This window comes from Mustela erminea, chromosome 11 (genome assembly GCF_009829155.1).
Source record: "Mustela erminea isolate mMusErm1 chromosome 11, mMusErm1.Pri, whole genome shotgun sequence".
Classification (NCBI taxonomy): Eukaryota; Metazoa; Chordata; class Mammalia; order Carnivora; family Mustelidae; genus Mustela; species Mustela erminea.
The window spans coordinates 58,485,316-58,504,224 of NC_045624.1; the positions used below are offsets into that span (position 1 = coordinate 58,485,316).

An 18,909-nucleotide genomic window follows, 5' to 3' on the forward strand; every position below is an offset into this window, starting at 1 on the left:
CTGTTCAGTGTAGGTCTCTTCATTTTCTTAGGTCTTCTTTGATTGTATCCAGTACTATTTTATAGGTTTTGTACAGGGAGAGTACATCTTTGGTCAGACTTATCTTCAATTTTTTCATATCCTCTTGGTGTATATGGAGAATCATCAGTCTAAACATCTACACTAAATTTTGTTGGAGGGTTTATCTTGTTTCTGCAGGTGGTCACAACTGCAAAGATGTGACCACTTTCTTCAGATAAAACATTAAAAAGAATATCACTTTTCTAGCTCAAGTGAAAAAACCTCAAGAAAGGATTTTAATTGATCTGGCTGCTGCTGCTTCTTCTTCTTCTTCTTCTTCTTCTTCTTCTTCTTCTTCTTCTTCTTCTTCTTCTTTTTAAAGATTGATTGATTGATTGATTTGACAAAGAGAGAGAGAGAGCACAAGCAGCGGTAGCAGGAGAGGAAGAAGCAGGCTCTCTGCTGAGCAGGGAGCCTGATACTGGTCTCCATCCCAGGATATGGATCATGAGCTGAATGGGAGGCAGACACCACCCAGACACCCTTGCCTGGCTTCTCTTATATATGTGACTCTGACTTTATCTGTCAGCAGAGCTTTGTCAGTAAAACAGAAGATAATAGTGGCTTTATAATAGTGGCTTAAATAGTTGGAGGATTATTTTTCCTCCAATAACAAAACTAAGGCAAACAGGCAATAGACAGCAAAGGGACTCAAAACCCAAGCTCTTTCCATTTTTCTGTTCTGACATCTTTCTTGTTGGCTTATGTCCTCATACTCACTGCATTATGGTTACTGAATGGATACTGCATCTCCAGGTAATACATCTGACTATTGGCTAGAAGAGAGCAAACTGGCAAAAGGGCAGCCAACTGTGCCTCTTCATTCTTATCAGGGAAGCAAAATATATCCCAGAAGTACTATTCAGCAATCATATCTCATTGACCAGAAAAGGGCCACAGGGTCACTCTTAGCCTCATGAGATCTGGGAGATGGATTATTTTATCTTTTCCAACCTCTGACAGAGGAGGGGAAAGACTATATTTGAGCATTGGGGAAAACAAGCTATAATGTCTGCTGCACTGACAAACACTATGCCTGCAAGGTAGAAATGCATTCTTATTCCAGCCTGGGTTATGAACCTCTCTGCAGTGAGGGGAGGACAGAGTCTGTTTTCACATGGAAAGTTCAGGGTATGACGAGGTTGACAGAAATGATGGTTATCAATTATATACCAAGATCTGTGGAATTTCTTGGGATAATGTAATTGGGTTGAATTCTCCAGGGCATTCTCTTTTTTATTAAGTTGGATTAGAAGCAGAATTTAGATGCACACATCTTGACCACTTCTAAGGCCTTGTAAGATTTATCTAGAGAAGAAACACTCTATATGAGAAAAAATAAAAGCATATGTCTGAAGCCAGAATCCTGCATTCAAATTTGTGATAGTCACTAAATTACTCAACACTTGAAAGCCTCAGTTTCCACATCTATAAAATGGAGATAACTATTCTGTATGGCCTTAATATTGGGGGGGAGATTAAATAAGATAACTTATATACAGCATCCAGTTTCTATTTGGCACTTAAAAATGTCCATTTTCTTCCCTATTCTTCTTTCCTCTATTTTTCCCTTTTATTTCTTCTGATTAGATTTAAAGCATCTCTGAAGCTCCTATTTGTGCTATTCCCCAAAGATTCCTTAAATGCCAAGTGAGGTCCAAATTTTGAGAAGTTTGCATAATATTTGTAAAAGAGCCATGGAAACATATATGTCTGGCCAAATGACCCTAATCTTTCCAGGTCTAACCAGATGATAATGTTGGGAAGCCCTCTCCGCCTGGCTGTGTTCAGGGTATGAACTTCCCTCATGATTCTGAGATCGATCTGCAGACAGTACAGGTCAATTCCATCATATTTCTTGGGGAAAGCATCCCCTGCTCTTCTAGTCAATTCATACATTTTCTCTGTCCCCACGTTAACACATATCTCCTGTGGTAGTAGTCCTCACAGCAGTTCTAATCTTGCATCTGTGAGGGTGTTTTTGAATTTAAATATGTATATCTGAAGGAAGGGACAGTATTTTCTTCTGTTCACTACTGTATCCTAAGTGCCTAGACTAGAGATAGAGATGGAAAACATTCCAGAAGGAATCAGCACCTTTCCTGAGTTATCCCCCAAACACATCTTCAATCCCTTCCCTTTCCACAATTTATCAACACTTACTTGGATTCTAGGACTTAGGATGCTGCTTTTTGCCCAAGAGAGTATGTTATGTTTCTCTGTCACTAACAGCTTAAGGTCTTTTTGCCAATATTTCACTCCCTAATTTATTTATTCACTTGCTGAAATAGTTTTATGGAAGAAAATAGTCCGTGCAGCTCTCATTTTTATTTTCATAAATGACAGGACTCATTTGCAGAAACTGGGGATTGAGATAAAATGCTCTAAAAATGCATTTCCACTCAAGCTGGCAGGACTAGTACAATATGCAGTTGAATGGACATTTCCTGTCCTACAGCCACAGAAGAGTAGGAATGCAAGTTCATGATTGCGTGTTGGGGCCTCAGATTCAGAGTTTAGCTTATTTGAGAGCTGTTTCTTCACTGTCTACCACCTCCTATTTGGAAACCCATTTGACTTTTTCCATTAGTGTTTTTCTTCTTTTTGAAGTGTTATAATTCAGCCTCAGTGTGTGGTCTGGCTTCATTCTCACAAGAGCAGAGGCTGGAAGACCTGAGCCAAGCTGTGGTGGGCCAATGATACAAATTGCCTCTATTTTCCATTTTAACAACAATTGTTTTGACTTTAACAACTCTGAGGCTGGAACTTTCCTTGGGGGGTGGGGGGATGAAGAGTGGAATTTTGAATATCCATGAATTTAAAAAAACAAATAAAAATAAAGGGATAAATCTATGAGAAATAGCCCACAAGAAGAAAATCTTGAATTAAAAAACAACAACAACAACAAAAAATGCTTCTTTGTGATTTGTCAGGAGTCACCAAATTGGTACGAGCTACAACTTTGCCACCACAAACCCCCATTCTCTGTTTCATAGTGTATTATGCTTCCTTTAAGATCCTAATTTGGGCTTGAATCCACGAGTTTCCATAAGTCAGCCACTCCTGAACTTGAACCAACTCTTAACCTCACTTTTTAAATAAATTTATGGGGGATGTGTCCACATTTAATATCGAATGCTGTATTCATTGCCTTTCTGGTTACCCATAATTGGATGATTACAGAAGAGCAATCTGTTATAGAGGGCAGACTGGGATGCTTCTCTCACTATGATGAAATTTATGTTCATGACATAAACTATGTAATAGATTATACAGTACATGCCGGAACAAACACGTGGCTATGAACTAAAATCCAATATGACACTCTCAAATAAATGTTGAAACATTAGGCAAACCATTTGTTTTACTACCTCAACTTTTAAAGTCTGCTAAATGGGATAATGATTCCTGTCTCCACCTATATTGAAGCCTTAAAGAGTTCTTGTCTATAATGTAAGTCTAAAGTCATCTGGTTCCCAGATGCACTCATTTTTAGGATAAGATCAGATATAGTTAATCAGCTTTATTTATTATCTACTGTGTAGTTCAATATTCAACTTGTTTTAAATTCAGGAGTTTTAAAGCACTATCATTTATCCTATCATTTTGTAAGAACAGTTTGTTCACAACTCACATTCCCCCTATTTTTATTAATTATAACCATAAATTTTGAGGTTGTGTCTCCTTCTTATATAGTTGATATATTACTTTGTCCCTCAGGATCTGAACCAATGCTTTCAATTCAATCGGAGCATACACTTTGTATTACAATTTTTTTCAACTATTATTGTCAGTGTTCACTCCACTTGGTCATTTCTTTACATATTTATTCAGTTCATATTTGTTGAATACATTATATACATAAGCCTTGGAGATAACCCAAAAAAAGAAACTCAAAGTGCCTTCTCTGAGTAGTTTACATTTAGCTTGGAGTAAGTAAAGTCACAGGGAAAAACAAAAGAAAATATTGCTTAGGGCATGAAAAGATAAATAATGATCTCTCTAAGGAGATAACATTTGGAGAATGATCTAAAATACGTGAAAAGGTGGTTTGAAGGAAGAGCATTGTAGGCAGAGGGAAGAGTAAGGTTGAAGGCTAAGAAGGAGCAGGGTGGGGAGGAGCCAGAGAATTGACCAGGAATTAGGCAAGGCCCCATGTGCCTCATGGCCCATATCCTTAGGATTTTATGCAGAGTGTGAAACCATGAAAGCACTATAGTAAAGGAATGGTGTTAGTTTTAACACTATAATGTCCTGCTTCTTTGAAAGAACCAGGAAAAGAAAATCAATAAGTATATATTGAAGGTTTTCTTTGTGCAGGATTAAACTCCATTTGTGAGGAAATTTCAAGAATACAATTAGAAGCCTGGTCTTCAGAATCTGCCAGTGTGTTAGAGCAGATGATCATGAACAGATAAAAAGATGGGGGTGGGGGGTACCTGGGTGGCCCAGTAGGTTAAAGCCTCTACTTTCAGCTCAGGTCATGATCCCAGAGTCCTGGGATCGAGCCCCGCATCGGGCTCTCTGCTCATCAGGGAGCCTGCTTCCACCTCAGTCTCTGCCTGCCTCTCTGTCTATTCATGATTTCTCTATCAAATAAATAAAATAAAATAAAATAAAAAAGATGGGGGTGGTGGCATTGGATGAAGGTAATTAAAAGGCACAAACTTCAAGTTATAAGATAAATAGGAACTAGGGATGTGTGTGCAACATGATGACTATAGTTAACACCGCTGTGTGGTTTATAGGCAACCTAAAAGAGTAGATCCTAGATCCTTTGGTTTTGTTTCTTGGAATTTTTTTGGAATCGATGAGGTGATAGATGTTAACTAAACTTATTGTGGTAATCATTTCACAATATATGAAAGTCAAACCATTATGCTGTACATTCTAAACTTACACAGCTCTGTATGTCACGTATCTTTTTTTAAAGGATTTTATGTATTTATTTGAAAGAGAGAGAGAGTGATCAGGAGGGAGCAGGAGTGGGAGGAGGGACAGAAGAAGAGGGAGATGCAGACTCCCTGCTGAGCAAGGAGCCCAGGCAGGGCTCCATGCCAGGGGCCAATCCCAGGAGTCCCAGGATCATGACCTAAGCCAAAGGCAGATGCTCAACCCACTGAGCCGCTCAGGAGTCCCTGATAATAAAACTGGAAAAAACGTTTTACATCAGGAGACCGCAAATGTCAAATTAGTGGAATGCAAACCCACACTTCTTCTCCTTACAGGAGATAGAAGGGTCACAGGTAAGGCACATGTAGGACAGCAGAAGATTGCAACAGGCTATGTGCAAAGTATTTGAAAATAGACACATCAGTAAAGGAAAGAATAGTAAGAAGACGTTGGCTGGAGAAAGAGGGCTTGAATGGGGACTTGAACAACCAGCAGACATCAAAGAGAGAGGGAGAAGAAGAAGATACAACAGAATTTAGTATGTAGGACTCATAGGGCATTGAGGATTCTGGACAAATACGATAGAAGAAGGAATGTTCTTGGGAGCTACAGGACATAAGATTGGACAGGCAGAAATTTTGCCTTCCAAGCCAAGCAGAGAATTTTACATTTATTGATGAAGATACTGTCAGAATTTGCTCAGTGGAGTAATGAAAACTATATGGGAGGAAGACTAGAGCTGCAGGGATATTGAAGGAAGGTTAAAAAAAAATGAAAGAAAGTTTGAAGTAATGTAACCCAATCTTTATATTTTACATATGTAAAAACAGGAGCCCAAGAAGTGAACTTATTTTTTCAGGGTTTTATGGCCTGTGAGGATCAAGGAAGGGAAGAGAGAGGGATATGAGTAGGTGGCTGAAACTCAAGACAGGACAAATTTACACAGTTAGGGCAGTACAATGACCAAAAGGGAATGGTTTAAATGGGTGTAGAATAAAATATTGGGAAGTTATTTGCATTTTGCAGAACGATATTTTCACTTTTTTATTGAAGTATAACTTGCATAAAGTATACTTTTGAAATGCGCAGCTTACTACATTTTTACAAAGGAAACATACTTATGTAATTGATAACCAGATGCAAAAATAGGACATATAGAAGATACAGAACATCTGAAAAGCCTCTCTCCTAACAGTCTACCAATTAAAATGCCTTTAAATGTTCACCAATATCCTCACTTCTATCAACTAGGCTCAACTTGCCAGTGTGAACTTTAAATAAAGTTATACAATATAGGTATTGTTTATTATGTATTTTATTTTAAATTCCATTAGGGTTAATATACAATGTTAAATAGTTTCAGGTGTACAATACCTTGATTCAGCACTTCCAGACAACACCCAGTGTTCTTTATGATATGTGCACTCCTTAGTCCCCATCACCTAATACAGATGTTCTTTTATGTCTGGGTTCTTTGAATCATCTATCAGTGAGGTTCACCTAGTGGCTGCATAGAGCAGTGGAGTTCTTTATTATTACATATATCATCCTATCGTACAAAGGTATAAATACTATTATTTTGGAGATTTGTGTCTGATTTTCTATTGTGACTAATACCGCCATGAATATTCTCACACCTTGAATTAGTGTACCATGGCATGTATTTCTCTTGATTACATAGCTAAGAGTGGGATTGTTGGGTCATAAAGTGTGATACACAAAGATTTATAGATAGTGTCAGTTTACCAAAATAGTTATAAAAAGGTATATTACCACTAGTGGTTTACAGGGATCCAGCATCCCTCAAGCTCACCACTTGATGTTGTCTTATTGTGATTTTCATTTGTATTTCTCTGATTGCTAATAAGGTTGAGCACCTTTGGACAGGTTGACTGGACATCTGAATATCCTCTTTTTTGAAATTCCTGTTCAGGCTCTTGATTATTAAAATTAAATGTCTATCTTTTCCTTACTGCTTTTAGATGTTTTTCATATATTATAGATACATGTGTTTTGCCAAATATACATATTGCTAGTGTGTTCTCAGACTTTATGGCTTGTCTTTTTACTCTTTTTTTTTTTAAGATATTATTTTTTTTCAAGTAATCTCCACATCTAACATGGGGCTTGAACTTGCAACCCCATGATCAAGAGTCATATGCTCTACTGACTGAGCCAGCCAGGCACCCCATCTTTTTATACTTTTAATGAGATGTTTTTGATTAACAAATTTCTCTTAATTGTAAGAAAATGAAACCTATTCCTCCATTTCTTTCTAGATAGTGTTTTTTTTTATTAAAAAAATACTTTAAAAAATGTTTTCTACCAAGTGGACATTTTGATATTTTTGATCTTATACAACCGTACCTTTTTTATCTTTTACATTAAGTCTGAAATCTTTTGGGACTGAATTTTGTGTGTGAGGTCTTAAGAAGGAATAAATTACCACTTTTTCCATAAAAAATTCACTTGATCCAGTATTATTTACCAAAAGGACCATTCTTTATTTACTGAATTTTAGCAACAATTTTGCTGTAATAAGGTGAATATATGTGAATGGGTTTGCTTCTGAATTCTATATTCTATTCTATCAAACTGTGTATCTACGTACCAATATCACATATTTTTCTTTATAGTAGTTTTATAAAAAAAAAAAAACTTGATGTAAGTCTTCCAAATATGTTCTTTCTCAAGATTATCATGGTTCATATAAATTTAGCTTTAGCCTGTCAATTAAAAAAAAAGTCGGTAATTTCACTGAAGTTGTGTTAAAACTACAGATAAACTTAGAGAGAATTGTCATCTTAAGAATACTGAATCCTCAGGGCACCTGGGTGGCTCAGTGGGTTAAGCCTCTGCCTTCAGCTCAAGTCATAATCTCAGGGTCCTGGGATGGAGCCCCGCATCAGACTCTCTGCTCAGCAGGGAGCCTGCTTTCCAATCTCTGCCTGCCTCTCTGACTACTTGTGATCTCTGTCTGTCAAATAAATAAATAAAATCTTTAAAAAAAAGAAAAAAAAATACTGAATCCTCTAGTCTATGGCCATAGTGGGTTTTTTTTCCCACTTATTAACAGTTTTCATTGATTTCTCTTATAGTATTTTATAGATTACTATGCAGAGCTATTATAATTTTCATTAGATTTATTCCTAGGTATTTGGTGATTCTCAAGCTATTATGAATTAATTTATCTTTCAACTTTTATTTTCTAAATGTAACAAGTAACTGTACAAAAGTAATTAATTCATATAGAACATATAATCAGCAATATTGTAAAATTTTATCTGCATATTTCTTAGATTTGTATTTTCCCCATGCTTTTATTTATGATTCATTTTGAATAGTATTCTACTAATCTATAATCCAATCACTCCTCCTGTCTTCCTCAGTTCTTATGTTGCCATTAAATTTGTTTTTTAATTCTTAATTTCAATGGTCTTAGCTTTTCATCTGATTTCTGTTTTAAATGATGTTGCTATTTGGTGAACTTTTTCAAATTATCTGTTTTATTAAATATATTAATCTCAGTTATTTAAGAATTTGTTTTCTCTTTGTTCTGGTTATTTGATTGTTTTTTTGACATATTTTGTTTTCAATTAATGCTGGAAAATATGTAGAAAACGATTGTGAAGGCTCTAGATATCATCCTGTGAAGAAGATTTAGTGTGTTTGTTTTTCCAACCCAATTTAAGGGTAAGCAGATTACTTTCATCCAAGCAAAACTGCTCTATTTTTAATTGGTTCTTACTCCTTGTATGCAATGCTTACAGGAATCTCAATGTAAAATAATCCTAAGTGTTTGAGTGGAATCATTCTTATTTGGGGAGCTGAACACTGCTTTTTGTCTCTCTAGCATCATGGGGTTTTCAAACTCTCTGCTAAGCTATTTAGCTTCCAAGCAGAGTTTTGGAGTTTCTCTGTCTCAGTGGGTCCTTAGAGTAGAAATTATATGTAGACTGTCAGAGTCACTTTCCTGAAGTCTCTTGATTGGCAGGTCCCTCAAATTATGCCTTTTCTAATAATGCTGAAGTCCAATTTTTTGTCTTCCAACAGTTTCTAAGTTGCTGCTTCATGATAAGTTTCTATGTTCAGGGATAGGAATTGGCAATTGAGGTGAAAAAGTGGAGACAAATGGAGGGTTCATTTCAATGCACTTCTTTCTTTTCAGGAATTTAATTCCTGGATTTCTTGCTGCCTTAGTTATTGAAGAATAATTTTAAACATTTGTTCCTTTTTATTTTATTACATTTCATTTTGCTTAGCTTTAATAACTGATCTCAGAGGGATATTTTGTCTAATACAATTAGTGCATCACAGCAGGAATCTCCAAGTTATAAATACAGTTTCAAATATGCAAAATGATATTAAAGAAAAAACTGAAAAAGGAAAATTCTTCTTTCCATTATTGTTCTATTTTAGGTTTGAATTTGGGGGGGTTTTGTTTGTTTGTGTTGCATATTTATTATAATTTTTCAATCCAATATATGGCATTTAAGAAACTTTATAATCAGACTCTAGAACAGCTTCTCCAATATCATCTCCTACCATATCTCTAAAGCAAGTGAACTTCTTAAGGTTTCAAAAATATTTCATGCATTTCCTTGTATTTACATTTTTGTATGCTATTTTATATGCCCCAAACTAAGCTTCTCAACTGGTACATCTGGAATATTTTTATGTGGCCAGGGGATTCAAGGCGTGATAAGATTTGAATCCCTTCAACTCACAAGGTAGCTGGTCAGAGTCAAAAATGGCCAGAGCACTCAGGGAAGTTGCCTCCAGCTGAGAATTACTTCCTCATTTCCCATAGCTTGCTATAAAAATAGTATATGTGCTATGATATGACAAATTTGGAAGCAGTGGCCAGGAATATTTCCCTCCACAGTCTTCCACATTCTCATGTACAATTAATTTTTGTTCCATGAAATGTTTTGCTCACTATTTAAGGCCCTGCACAAGTGTAATCTCCTTTCCACTCACTTTATTCATTTCTATAACAACATAATGTTGTAATTTTGTGGCTTTTGATATTGTACCAAATGTATGGGTTTTGAAGTTAGAAAAACTAAATCTGAATCCTACATGAGGTCTTGCGGTCATTGCTAAGTTTTCTTTGAGTGTCAGTTGTCACATTTGTAAAATGAGGGAAATACCTACCTACCTCATTATTTTAAAAATACTTACTGAATTCCCATTTTATGCTAACCACTGAGTTGGTCATTAGATTAAGAGATAGAATGTCCATGAATGCATATAGCAGTAGCACAGGAAATATCTTTTAATTGCTGAATTTTAAATTTTACTTTTCATTATTTTAAGATCAATAAATTAGATTGACAGATATTGGCAAAGGACTAGCACCAATTCACTGAGGTTCCAAATTTTAGAGCCTGAGTAAATACACAAATTATACCCTACAGCAGTCAGTCCTCTAACCTCTTATTGTTCCACAGGTAAATTCTAAACAGTCTTCTTTGAAAGTCTGTTTGAAAGACTTCTTTTATTTATGAGATTCATGAATTTGCGTAGAGAATCGTGGAAATTATATGTATTTTGAGTTTGCTTCCCAGCTCATGGTTTCCTTTCTTGCAGTGGCTCCTTTGTTGAACCCAATAAGTTGTCAAGAATGTAGACGCTAAATTAGTCAAACCTGGCTTTAATTCCCACCTCTACCATTTACTAGGTGTTCATTTCATGTTCCTAGTATGTTCATTGATCAGATACCCAGTCTAAGCTCCAGCTTCATCAATGTAAAGACCGATGTAATAATTGCATATGAGTTGTAGGAATTTTGTGTGGATAGGAGGGGATTCTACAGAAGGCTGTCATGGCATGGCACACAGTAAGTGCTCAATAACCACTGGCTATTGTTCTTTTCCCAACCTTAGGCTCCCTTTCAAGAGTCTCAATGCATTTGCCAAGGAGCAATTTCACTCCATTTCCTTCTTCCACCACCATTTTCCAGAGTCCTCAATCCCAGGTGAGAGTGTTGGAAAAGTTTTGCTTTCTGAAATGTATTTGAGCAGGCCAGTTATTCCACATAAATCAAGTACCCCCTTGAGGTTCCCCAGTTTTTAAAAGCATGGGAATGTGGGTTGTCTTGGCTTCACTGCCTTTGTCCGGTGTGTAGGATGTCCTGGCAGTCCATCCACTTGAGCTTGAAATTTGGCCTTGGGGCTGGGTTCTGTTCACTTCCTCCTAAGTAGGCTTTCAGGCCAGGAAAATGTTGTAATAGAGTTTCTTCTCTCCAAAAAATCCCTAGAGATTCCTCCTCTTGGACTTGAGGGTAGACATTCAAATATTGCCTTCCTTGGATGTTTTTTAGTTTAGCCAAGGATTAATTTTTCCAATCGTCTGCCCTAATAAATATGTCCAACCCTTCCATTCATTCTGTATTTGAACCAATGTCACAGGGTTGTTTATATTTAAACCCCTTCCAGAAATCCATATTCTTTTCCTTCGTGACCTTTTAACCTGCCTGCTCATGTATATATGTGTGTGTGTGTTGGGCTCTTTGTAAGTTGCTGACTTTTCCTTTTTTACACATTTAATCTCTTCTTTTCTATTTTAATATATGCACTAGGGCACAATGAAGGAATATATATATAAAATACGGTTACACAGATAGATGGATAGGTGTCATATATATATATATATATTTTAGATAGATAGATAGATAGATATTCTAACATGCAAGGCAGAGGCAAAAGTACTTTGTACTTGGTACTTTGTACCAAGAACAAAATAAGCAGGAAATGAGTAGGAAGAATACCTACTTTAAGTTTAGTTGGTAAAAGCACAAGCTCATTAGGGATGAAGAAAGTACTTCCAGAGGACAACCCTAGTAAAAAGAAGAGACCCCCATGCTCCTGATTTAGAGTATTTTTATTTTAGGCTGTGATCCTGTGTGCCATGTGAAAAATAGATGAAAGGTGATACAGGGCCAATATATTGAAGCCCATACATCATGGAGGAGAAAACTTTAAATACACTGAGGGATACATACTATGGCACAAGTGATTGTACTGCCTTTCAAAAGGTAAGCTATACAAAGCACCATTGTTTATTAGCCCTTCACCTGTCTTTACCCAGGATTTATTATTTTCCCATTGAAAGCACAGAGAAAGGTAGGGGCTATGCAAAGAAATACCCTGGGCACACAGAGATGACCTTGGAAGTTATATGTGCTTTATCCAGGAGAGTTCAAAAAGCATTAGAGCTAATTACTACGAAGGAGAACATTTCTGTCTTTAGCTAAGTGAGGCACGCACTTCTTATGAGAAAGGAAAAATTCCATATACATAATCCAGAGGTATTTTTCCTTCTGCTTTTTATAGGGAATATTCTAATATATTATTTCAATCACCTTTACAGATGCTAGTTCTAAAAAATAATGCAGTGAGAACAGAATTCCCTAGAGAGTGGTCAGCACCTTCTAGAATAAGGGCTTATGAAGAGTCATGAATAGACTTTCACGTCATCTTACACTGTGAGTTGGCAAGCTTCACTCTTTCTTCCTTGGGGCCTACATCTACTTTCTAGTTACTATATCTTACAAGAGATATAGCATATATTTTATTGTTACAGAATGTGTGGGAAGGATTAGTTCATTACATGATCCATGTCCTGGGGCAGTGGAAGATCCAAATACGTCTGCCAGAATCTTTAAATCTAGCTTTGCTTACCATCCCTATCTTCACCTTCTACTTTCTCTTTTACTTGTAATATGTGTAAAGAAGGCCTGGTTTGTCACATTGGAAGGTTACTGGATGCTTCTAAAATATTCCTATGTGAGGTTTTACATTCCCTGAAGTTTGACTTTTCCTGAATTTTCATTAATTCTGATGACTGGGAAATTATGACCTAGTGAAATCTACAAAATCAAAGTAGCCATAGGCCAGCTTTAAATACTAGCTTTAAAAAATGCTTATAGAGACTGGCAAGCTAATTGGCTTTTCTAGATGTTTCTTCTTACCAAACAGTTGCAACCTAATTCTGGGAAGGCTTCCAGGAGAATTTGACCCAATAATAAGCACATTCTTTAGTGATCCATAATGATATCGCCAGATTCAAGTACAGAGGCACTTTCTTGGAATGGTTGCAATGGAGGAGAGATTCAAGACTGACAATAAATATTTTCATAATTTTCAATAACAGTATCATGAATATTATGTTGGCTAGTGAATGGTGTTTTATTGGTTTCAATACTTTAATAAAATTTATGAATGCCTCATTTAAACATATTACAAATGCTATTACTATTGGAATATTTTTGTTAACCACAACTTTGACAGATAACATTGCTCTGTTTTTTTTCTTAAAGCTAAGCCAACTTGGTGCTGAGTGAAATCTATTGTGTATCATGACTTTGTTTATCAATCCAAATCGAAGACTACTCCTAGAAGAATGGTCTACAGTGTTTAATCACTATTTACAGTACCCTATACTTTTCTCTTGAATAGACTTAGGTTCATCTCTTCTGATGAAAGTTTATTTTTAGGCTATGTTGTAACCAAAGTATTGCCCTAGGAGTGAGGAAGAGCTTCTCCAGAGAGTTCTAAGTAAGTATTACACCATATTGATGAAAAATTCATATTGTCAGTTACTAGAATTCTAGAGGGAGATTAAGTAGAAAAATCAAACTTGAGCCCTTTGTAGAAAGAATCTGAAAGCAAACAAGATGTAAATAAAAGGCAAGTGCAGAAAGTATAAGGAAAAGAAAGAGGCTCCGATGGTTATATGGAGTTTGGGAAAACTAGGATTAGCCAAAGAATTGAACAATTCTTTTTTTTTTTTTTTAAGATTTTTTAATTTATTTGACAGAGAGAGATCACAAGTAGGCAGAGAGAGGGGGGGTGGCGGTAAGTAGGCTCCTGGCTGAGCAGAGAGCCTAGACAAAGAATTGAAATGGAGGGGACAAAGTTCTGTTACAGGTATGTCTCCTGCTTCAACAAGCCAGGCTTTGTCTTAAAAAGTGGTCGAATTGACCAGGGCAGGCAGGAGGCTCTTAAAAAGAGGCTTATGCCTTCTCTGAGATATCTCTCTTACCAAAGGACCTGGAGACTTTAATCATAAAACCACGCTATAACATCAATTGTTTTCAAGTAACAAAAGACGTTAATGCAGTTTTTATAGTGCAAATGCTCTCATCTGTTAGCACAGGTTAATGTTTCCTATTATAAGCCACAATTGGTCCCTGAAATTAATAAATATGTAATCTGGAAGTATTTTCTATCTTTCGGAATATATACAATAAATTATCTATTTTACTAGACTTAACATTTTACATTTTCTGGTGATCAAAGAGAACAGAAAGAAAACATTTTCTTGAAAGCAGAATTTTAAGAACCATGAACCCCTATGTATCTTCTCACCTTTTTAAACTGGAGTAGAGTTCTCAGTTTTTCTCATTTCTTCTTGCCAACCTGTGCCCCAGTTACATTCAGCAAATAATTATGAATGCAATGACACACAAAGCACTCTGATCATAGGAGTATTATCAACAATGATAAAAGTCATAGTTTCAATTAGTTATGTAAAATTTTATTAGAAAATAGAAACACAAGTTCAATCGATAACAGTACAAAACCGTACACCAAGCGGGGTCAAAGGGGCATAGCTGTAATAGTAGGGAAATTTTGCAGAACAGTTGAGGTGCCAGAGGAGAGTAGAGAGGAAAAAGCCAGATTTTAAAAGGAATAATTTAAAAATTCACTTTAGGAAACTTGGCAACAATCACTGAACCCATCATTGTACATATTATTAAATGTTCTTTTAATTACTAAAAAAGTTTCAATTGAAAAAACTTTGTTAAGTTTATTTAAAAAATAATGCAGTATCTCTACTCTCTATTGAGCAGGATATAAGTACCTTTGGACCATAAGCAGACTAATAGTCATTTTTGTAACTTGTATTTGTGCTTCTAAAGTGCCACTCTGTGTTCAGCATATTACATGCAACCCTCTTATATGTCTCACAACTCTATAAAGTAGGAACTGTCATATCCACTTCACATATGAAGAAACTGAGGCCAAGAGTCAGGTATCAGAGAGGTAGTAAAGTTGGTCTTCAAAGCATGATATCTGACTCATATACTTCTAATCTGTCTTCTAAATTATAACATTATAAAAATGTTTGACAGACATGTGCGTCTCCCTATAACAAAGTATGTTGTATGAGAGTAATACTGATGCTTAGGCTAACTACAGGGAAAAAAAAAAAATTAAAAAAATGTAAAACACAAAAACCAAAGCAGACAATTAGCAGGATTGGGTAGCAGGCAAAAAGACTTTGGAAAGAAGAGAAATGCATTAAAATAAGTCATGCATTTGCCACTGCTATTTTATCCTTGGGACATTTGGTAATTCAAAGCACTGAGCATAGAGGCTTAACAAAAATTAGGTTAAAGGTTTCAGCAAGCAAACTGGGTTCAAGAGATTAAAAAATTGAAATTCAAGACCACCAAGACAGGCAAAATTTGAGATTCCAAGATCCCAGGGAATAAAGGAAAATCACAGAGAAATGAGACCAATAGTCTCTGTGTAATTTTCCCTTAAGGGATTTCCTAACTCCTAAGCTACTCTTGTGTGGGCCAGATTTAATAGAAAAAAATTGGAAACTATCTGATAAGGAGTTAAAAAATGAAACACATTTTGTCGGTCTCATAATGTTACGGAAAAGAAAAAAATATTGGAATTTAGTGTTCACCAAGGAGAAAGGGCCCTTGTGAGATCCTTTCTAGGTTTAAAAGCACACCATAAATAAACTAGCTTCCAAAACCACTGAATTATGAACAAAAATTATTTTAGTTTTTAATTGAAACAACTTAACACCCCCATATTTTACTTTATTGTAAAATAAAAATTAAGTCTCTGATTAAAAAGAAAGACTCCATACATTTTTATATAAAAGGTTTAGCATATAATAAAAAATTACTAGGCAAGCCAAAAGATAGAACCAAATCATTGAAAATCAGGTGGAAAAACCCCCAGAAATAGACACATAGATGACCAAAATATAAGACTTCCCAGATAAGTATATTTTTAAAAATTATGATCACTATATTCAAGAAAAACAGGTACAAAATGGAGAATTTCACTATTGAAGGGGAATCTATAAAATAGAATCAAGTGGAAACTCTAACTAAAAAAATGAAGTAATTCAAATTAGTAATTAAATATGAACTCCAAGCAAGACAAGTGCAATAAAAATCACACCACATTATGGGATAGAAAAACTGTTGAAAACCAAAATCTAAAAGATTATTTTAGAAGCATCCAGGAAAAATGACATTACTTTTACAGGTACATCAGTAAACCGAGAATCAACTTTTCAGCAAAGGACAATGGAATGTTGCCTTTAAAGTTCTAAAAGCAATAGTAGCAACTTACAACTCTATAATCAGCAGAAGTAAGCTTCACAGATTAAAAAATACATACAGTTTTTAGATCAAGAAAAATGCATTGGCAAGAAATTATCATTAAAATTAATATTAGAAGGGTTTTTTCTGGCAGAAGGGAAATGACTTATGATTAAACTGGTAATGCAACCAGCAATGAAAAACAATAGAAAGATTACTTCTTTCTTGTGGTGCCTTAGAGGTGGTAGGTTGCTGTAGGATGAAGCTGAATATCTGATTATAAGAGTAAATATAAGTAAATATTAATACCTTCAAAAGCAACAGTAACAATGTTTTATGTGATGTAAAATATATGCAGATTTAAAATACATTACCAAGGGGCACCTGGGTATCTCAGTTGATTGAGCTACAAACTCTTGATCTCAGCTCAGCTCATGATCTCAGGATCTTTAGATTAAGCCCTGAATGGGGTTCTATGCTGGGCATGGAGGCTGCTTAAGAGTCTCTCTCTCCCTCTCCTTTTGCCCCTGCCCACCTAAAAACAAAAGTTACCAAAACAAACAAAAGTAAGATGCAGATAGTTAAATGGAGTTAAAATAAACAAGGTCTTTGGATTTCTGAAAATTGGTAAATTGACTAATTTGAAATGCAATTGAATAAATCAGAGACAAATATTGCAATCTCTAGGGTAACAAGAAATAATTAACTAACTAAGGGAAAATAAAATAATAAAACATATAGATTAAAAAATAAAAAAGAAATAAGAATGAAACTATTAGGAAAATAGAAAACATAATAAAATCCTAATTCAAATACAAATAAGCAGTAAAACTTTATTTTTTTAAAGATTTTATTTATTTATTTGAGAGAGAGAGAGCGTGAGCAAGAAAGCATAAGCAGGGGACTGGCAGAGGGAGATGGAAAAACAGACTTCCCACTGAGCAGGGAGCCTGATGTGAGGCTCGATCTTAGGACCCTGAGCCAAAGGCCACTCTTTAACTGACTGAGCCACTCAGACACCCAGCAGTAAAATAAATGTAAATTAACAAAGCCATCTACTTAGAATTCAAAATTGTTGGACAAGATAAAAAATAAAAATAACTATAAGTTATATAAGATATAGCCCTTCAATGTTTAAAAATATCGGACACATGCCATGCACATTCTAAACAAAAACAAGGTGACATAGCTATACTGATATCTTATAAAACAAATTTTAAAGTATTACTAGACACAGAGAAATTTCATAAGATAAAGTTATCTTATGCAAAAGATAACCCAATGCAAAAATATGACAATTCTAACTTCTTTTGCTCAATCTTATTGGGAGATTTTTTAACACTGGCCTCCAGAAACTGATAGGAAAAAAAAAAAAAAACAGGCAAAATATCTTAAAGATAAAGATGATTAAGAACATGGTCATTAGTTCACTTTAGTATAAATTTAATGTAAATTTTACAGCATACATAACCTTTCATAATACAGGCTTTTCAAGTGTGATGTGAATGAGCCTCTCTCTCATTCTCTTTGTCTCCTTTCTTCAGCCACCATATCCAATCTTTCTATTGCTGTTACCTTCAAAATATATACAGCCCCCCTTTTTCCACCATAGTGCCTGCTACCACTCTGCTCTGAGCCACCACTGATGGAGCACTGGACAAATCTTCCTGCTTCTATTCTTTTTCACTGTTCCGTTCTGACATGGTAGTAACTCCTTATTTTGGGAAAATTCTAACATAGAATCCTTACACAAGTGGCTCTCTCTGTTTGCCCAGAGGAGTTATTTCCCTTCTGCTCTGCTCCATCCTCAATGGCTTTGTTGATATTCTTCCAATCACCCCAGGCATACTGTTGCCTCAAAGTCATTTTTCTACCCTTTCTTTCTGCCTAGAATTCCTTACCCCATACACCCACATGGTTCGATTTCTCATTTCTTCCCACTACTTGCTGGAATTTCACCTTCTCAAAAAAGTCTACTGTAGTAGATTTTGTCATCAGCATCTGCTTCCTCTCCCTAGTGTGTGATTAGACTTGGCCATCTGACTTGCATTGGTTGATGAGACAGAAGGGAGAAAGAAGCTTTGGTAGGTTGTGCTTTGCTATATTCCCTCTTTCAGCCACTGTTATGACTAAGAAAATACTGTTCTTGCTCCATTAACCTCTGCACAGGAATCAAGATGACAGTCACACACAGTCTGCTGCCACCCAATGGTTGTTGACATCTATTTTGAGTGAAACAAAAATATCTGTCATTATAAATCACTAAGATTTGGAGTTGTCTGTCACCACAGCATAATCTAGCCTATTTTATCTACATTGGCCAACCTCTTCAGCTCTGCAAATGGTGAGCCCGCCTCCTGCCTTCTCTGCTCTTACAACCTTGAGCTCCTCGATTCTCTATTTCATAACAGTTATCACCACCCATCTTTTTGGAAATCCTCTTCAAGGATGACTTGTGTTTCTATGCACCTTGGTGGGTATGCCCAGAATTCAAAGTCGTAATAGCTATTGAACTGGGGACATTCCTCAGAGTTGTCTTGATAGCAAGCGATCTTGAAAGAGAAGTTAATGTTTCTCTCTCTGAGCAGAGGGCAAGA

General features: G+C 35.8%; 1 long non-coding RNA gene across 1 annotated transcript in view; it reads left to right on the forward strand.

Annotated features, from left to right (window-relative positions):
• Positions 1–18,909, forward strand: part of LOC116569088 — a 111,132-nt gene that overhangs the window by 51,256 nt on the left and 40,967 nt on the right. The window contains exon 7 of the long non-coding RNA XR_004276848.1: positions 10,842–10,933. This is a non-coding gene — a long non-coding RNA (uncharacterized LOC116569088). The remainder of the gene's footprint in view (positions 1–10,841; positions 10,934–18,909) is intronic.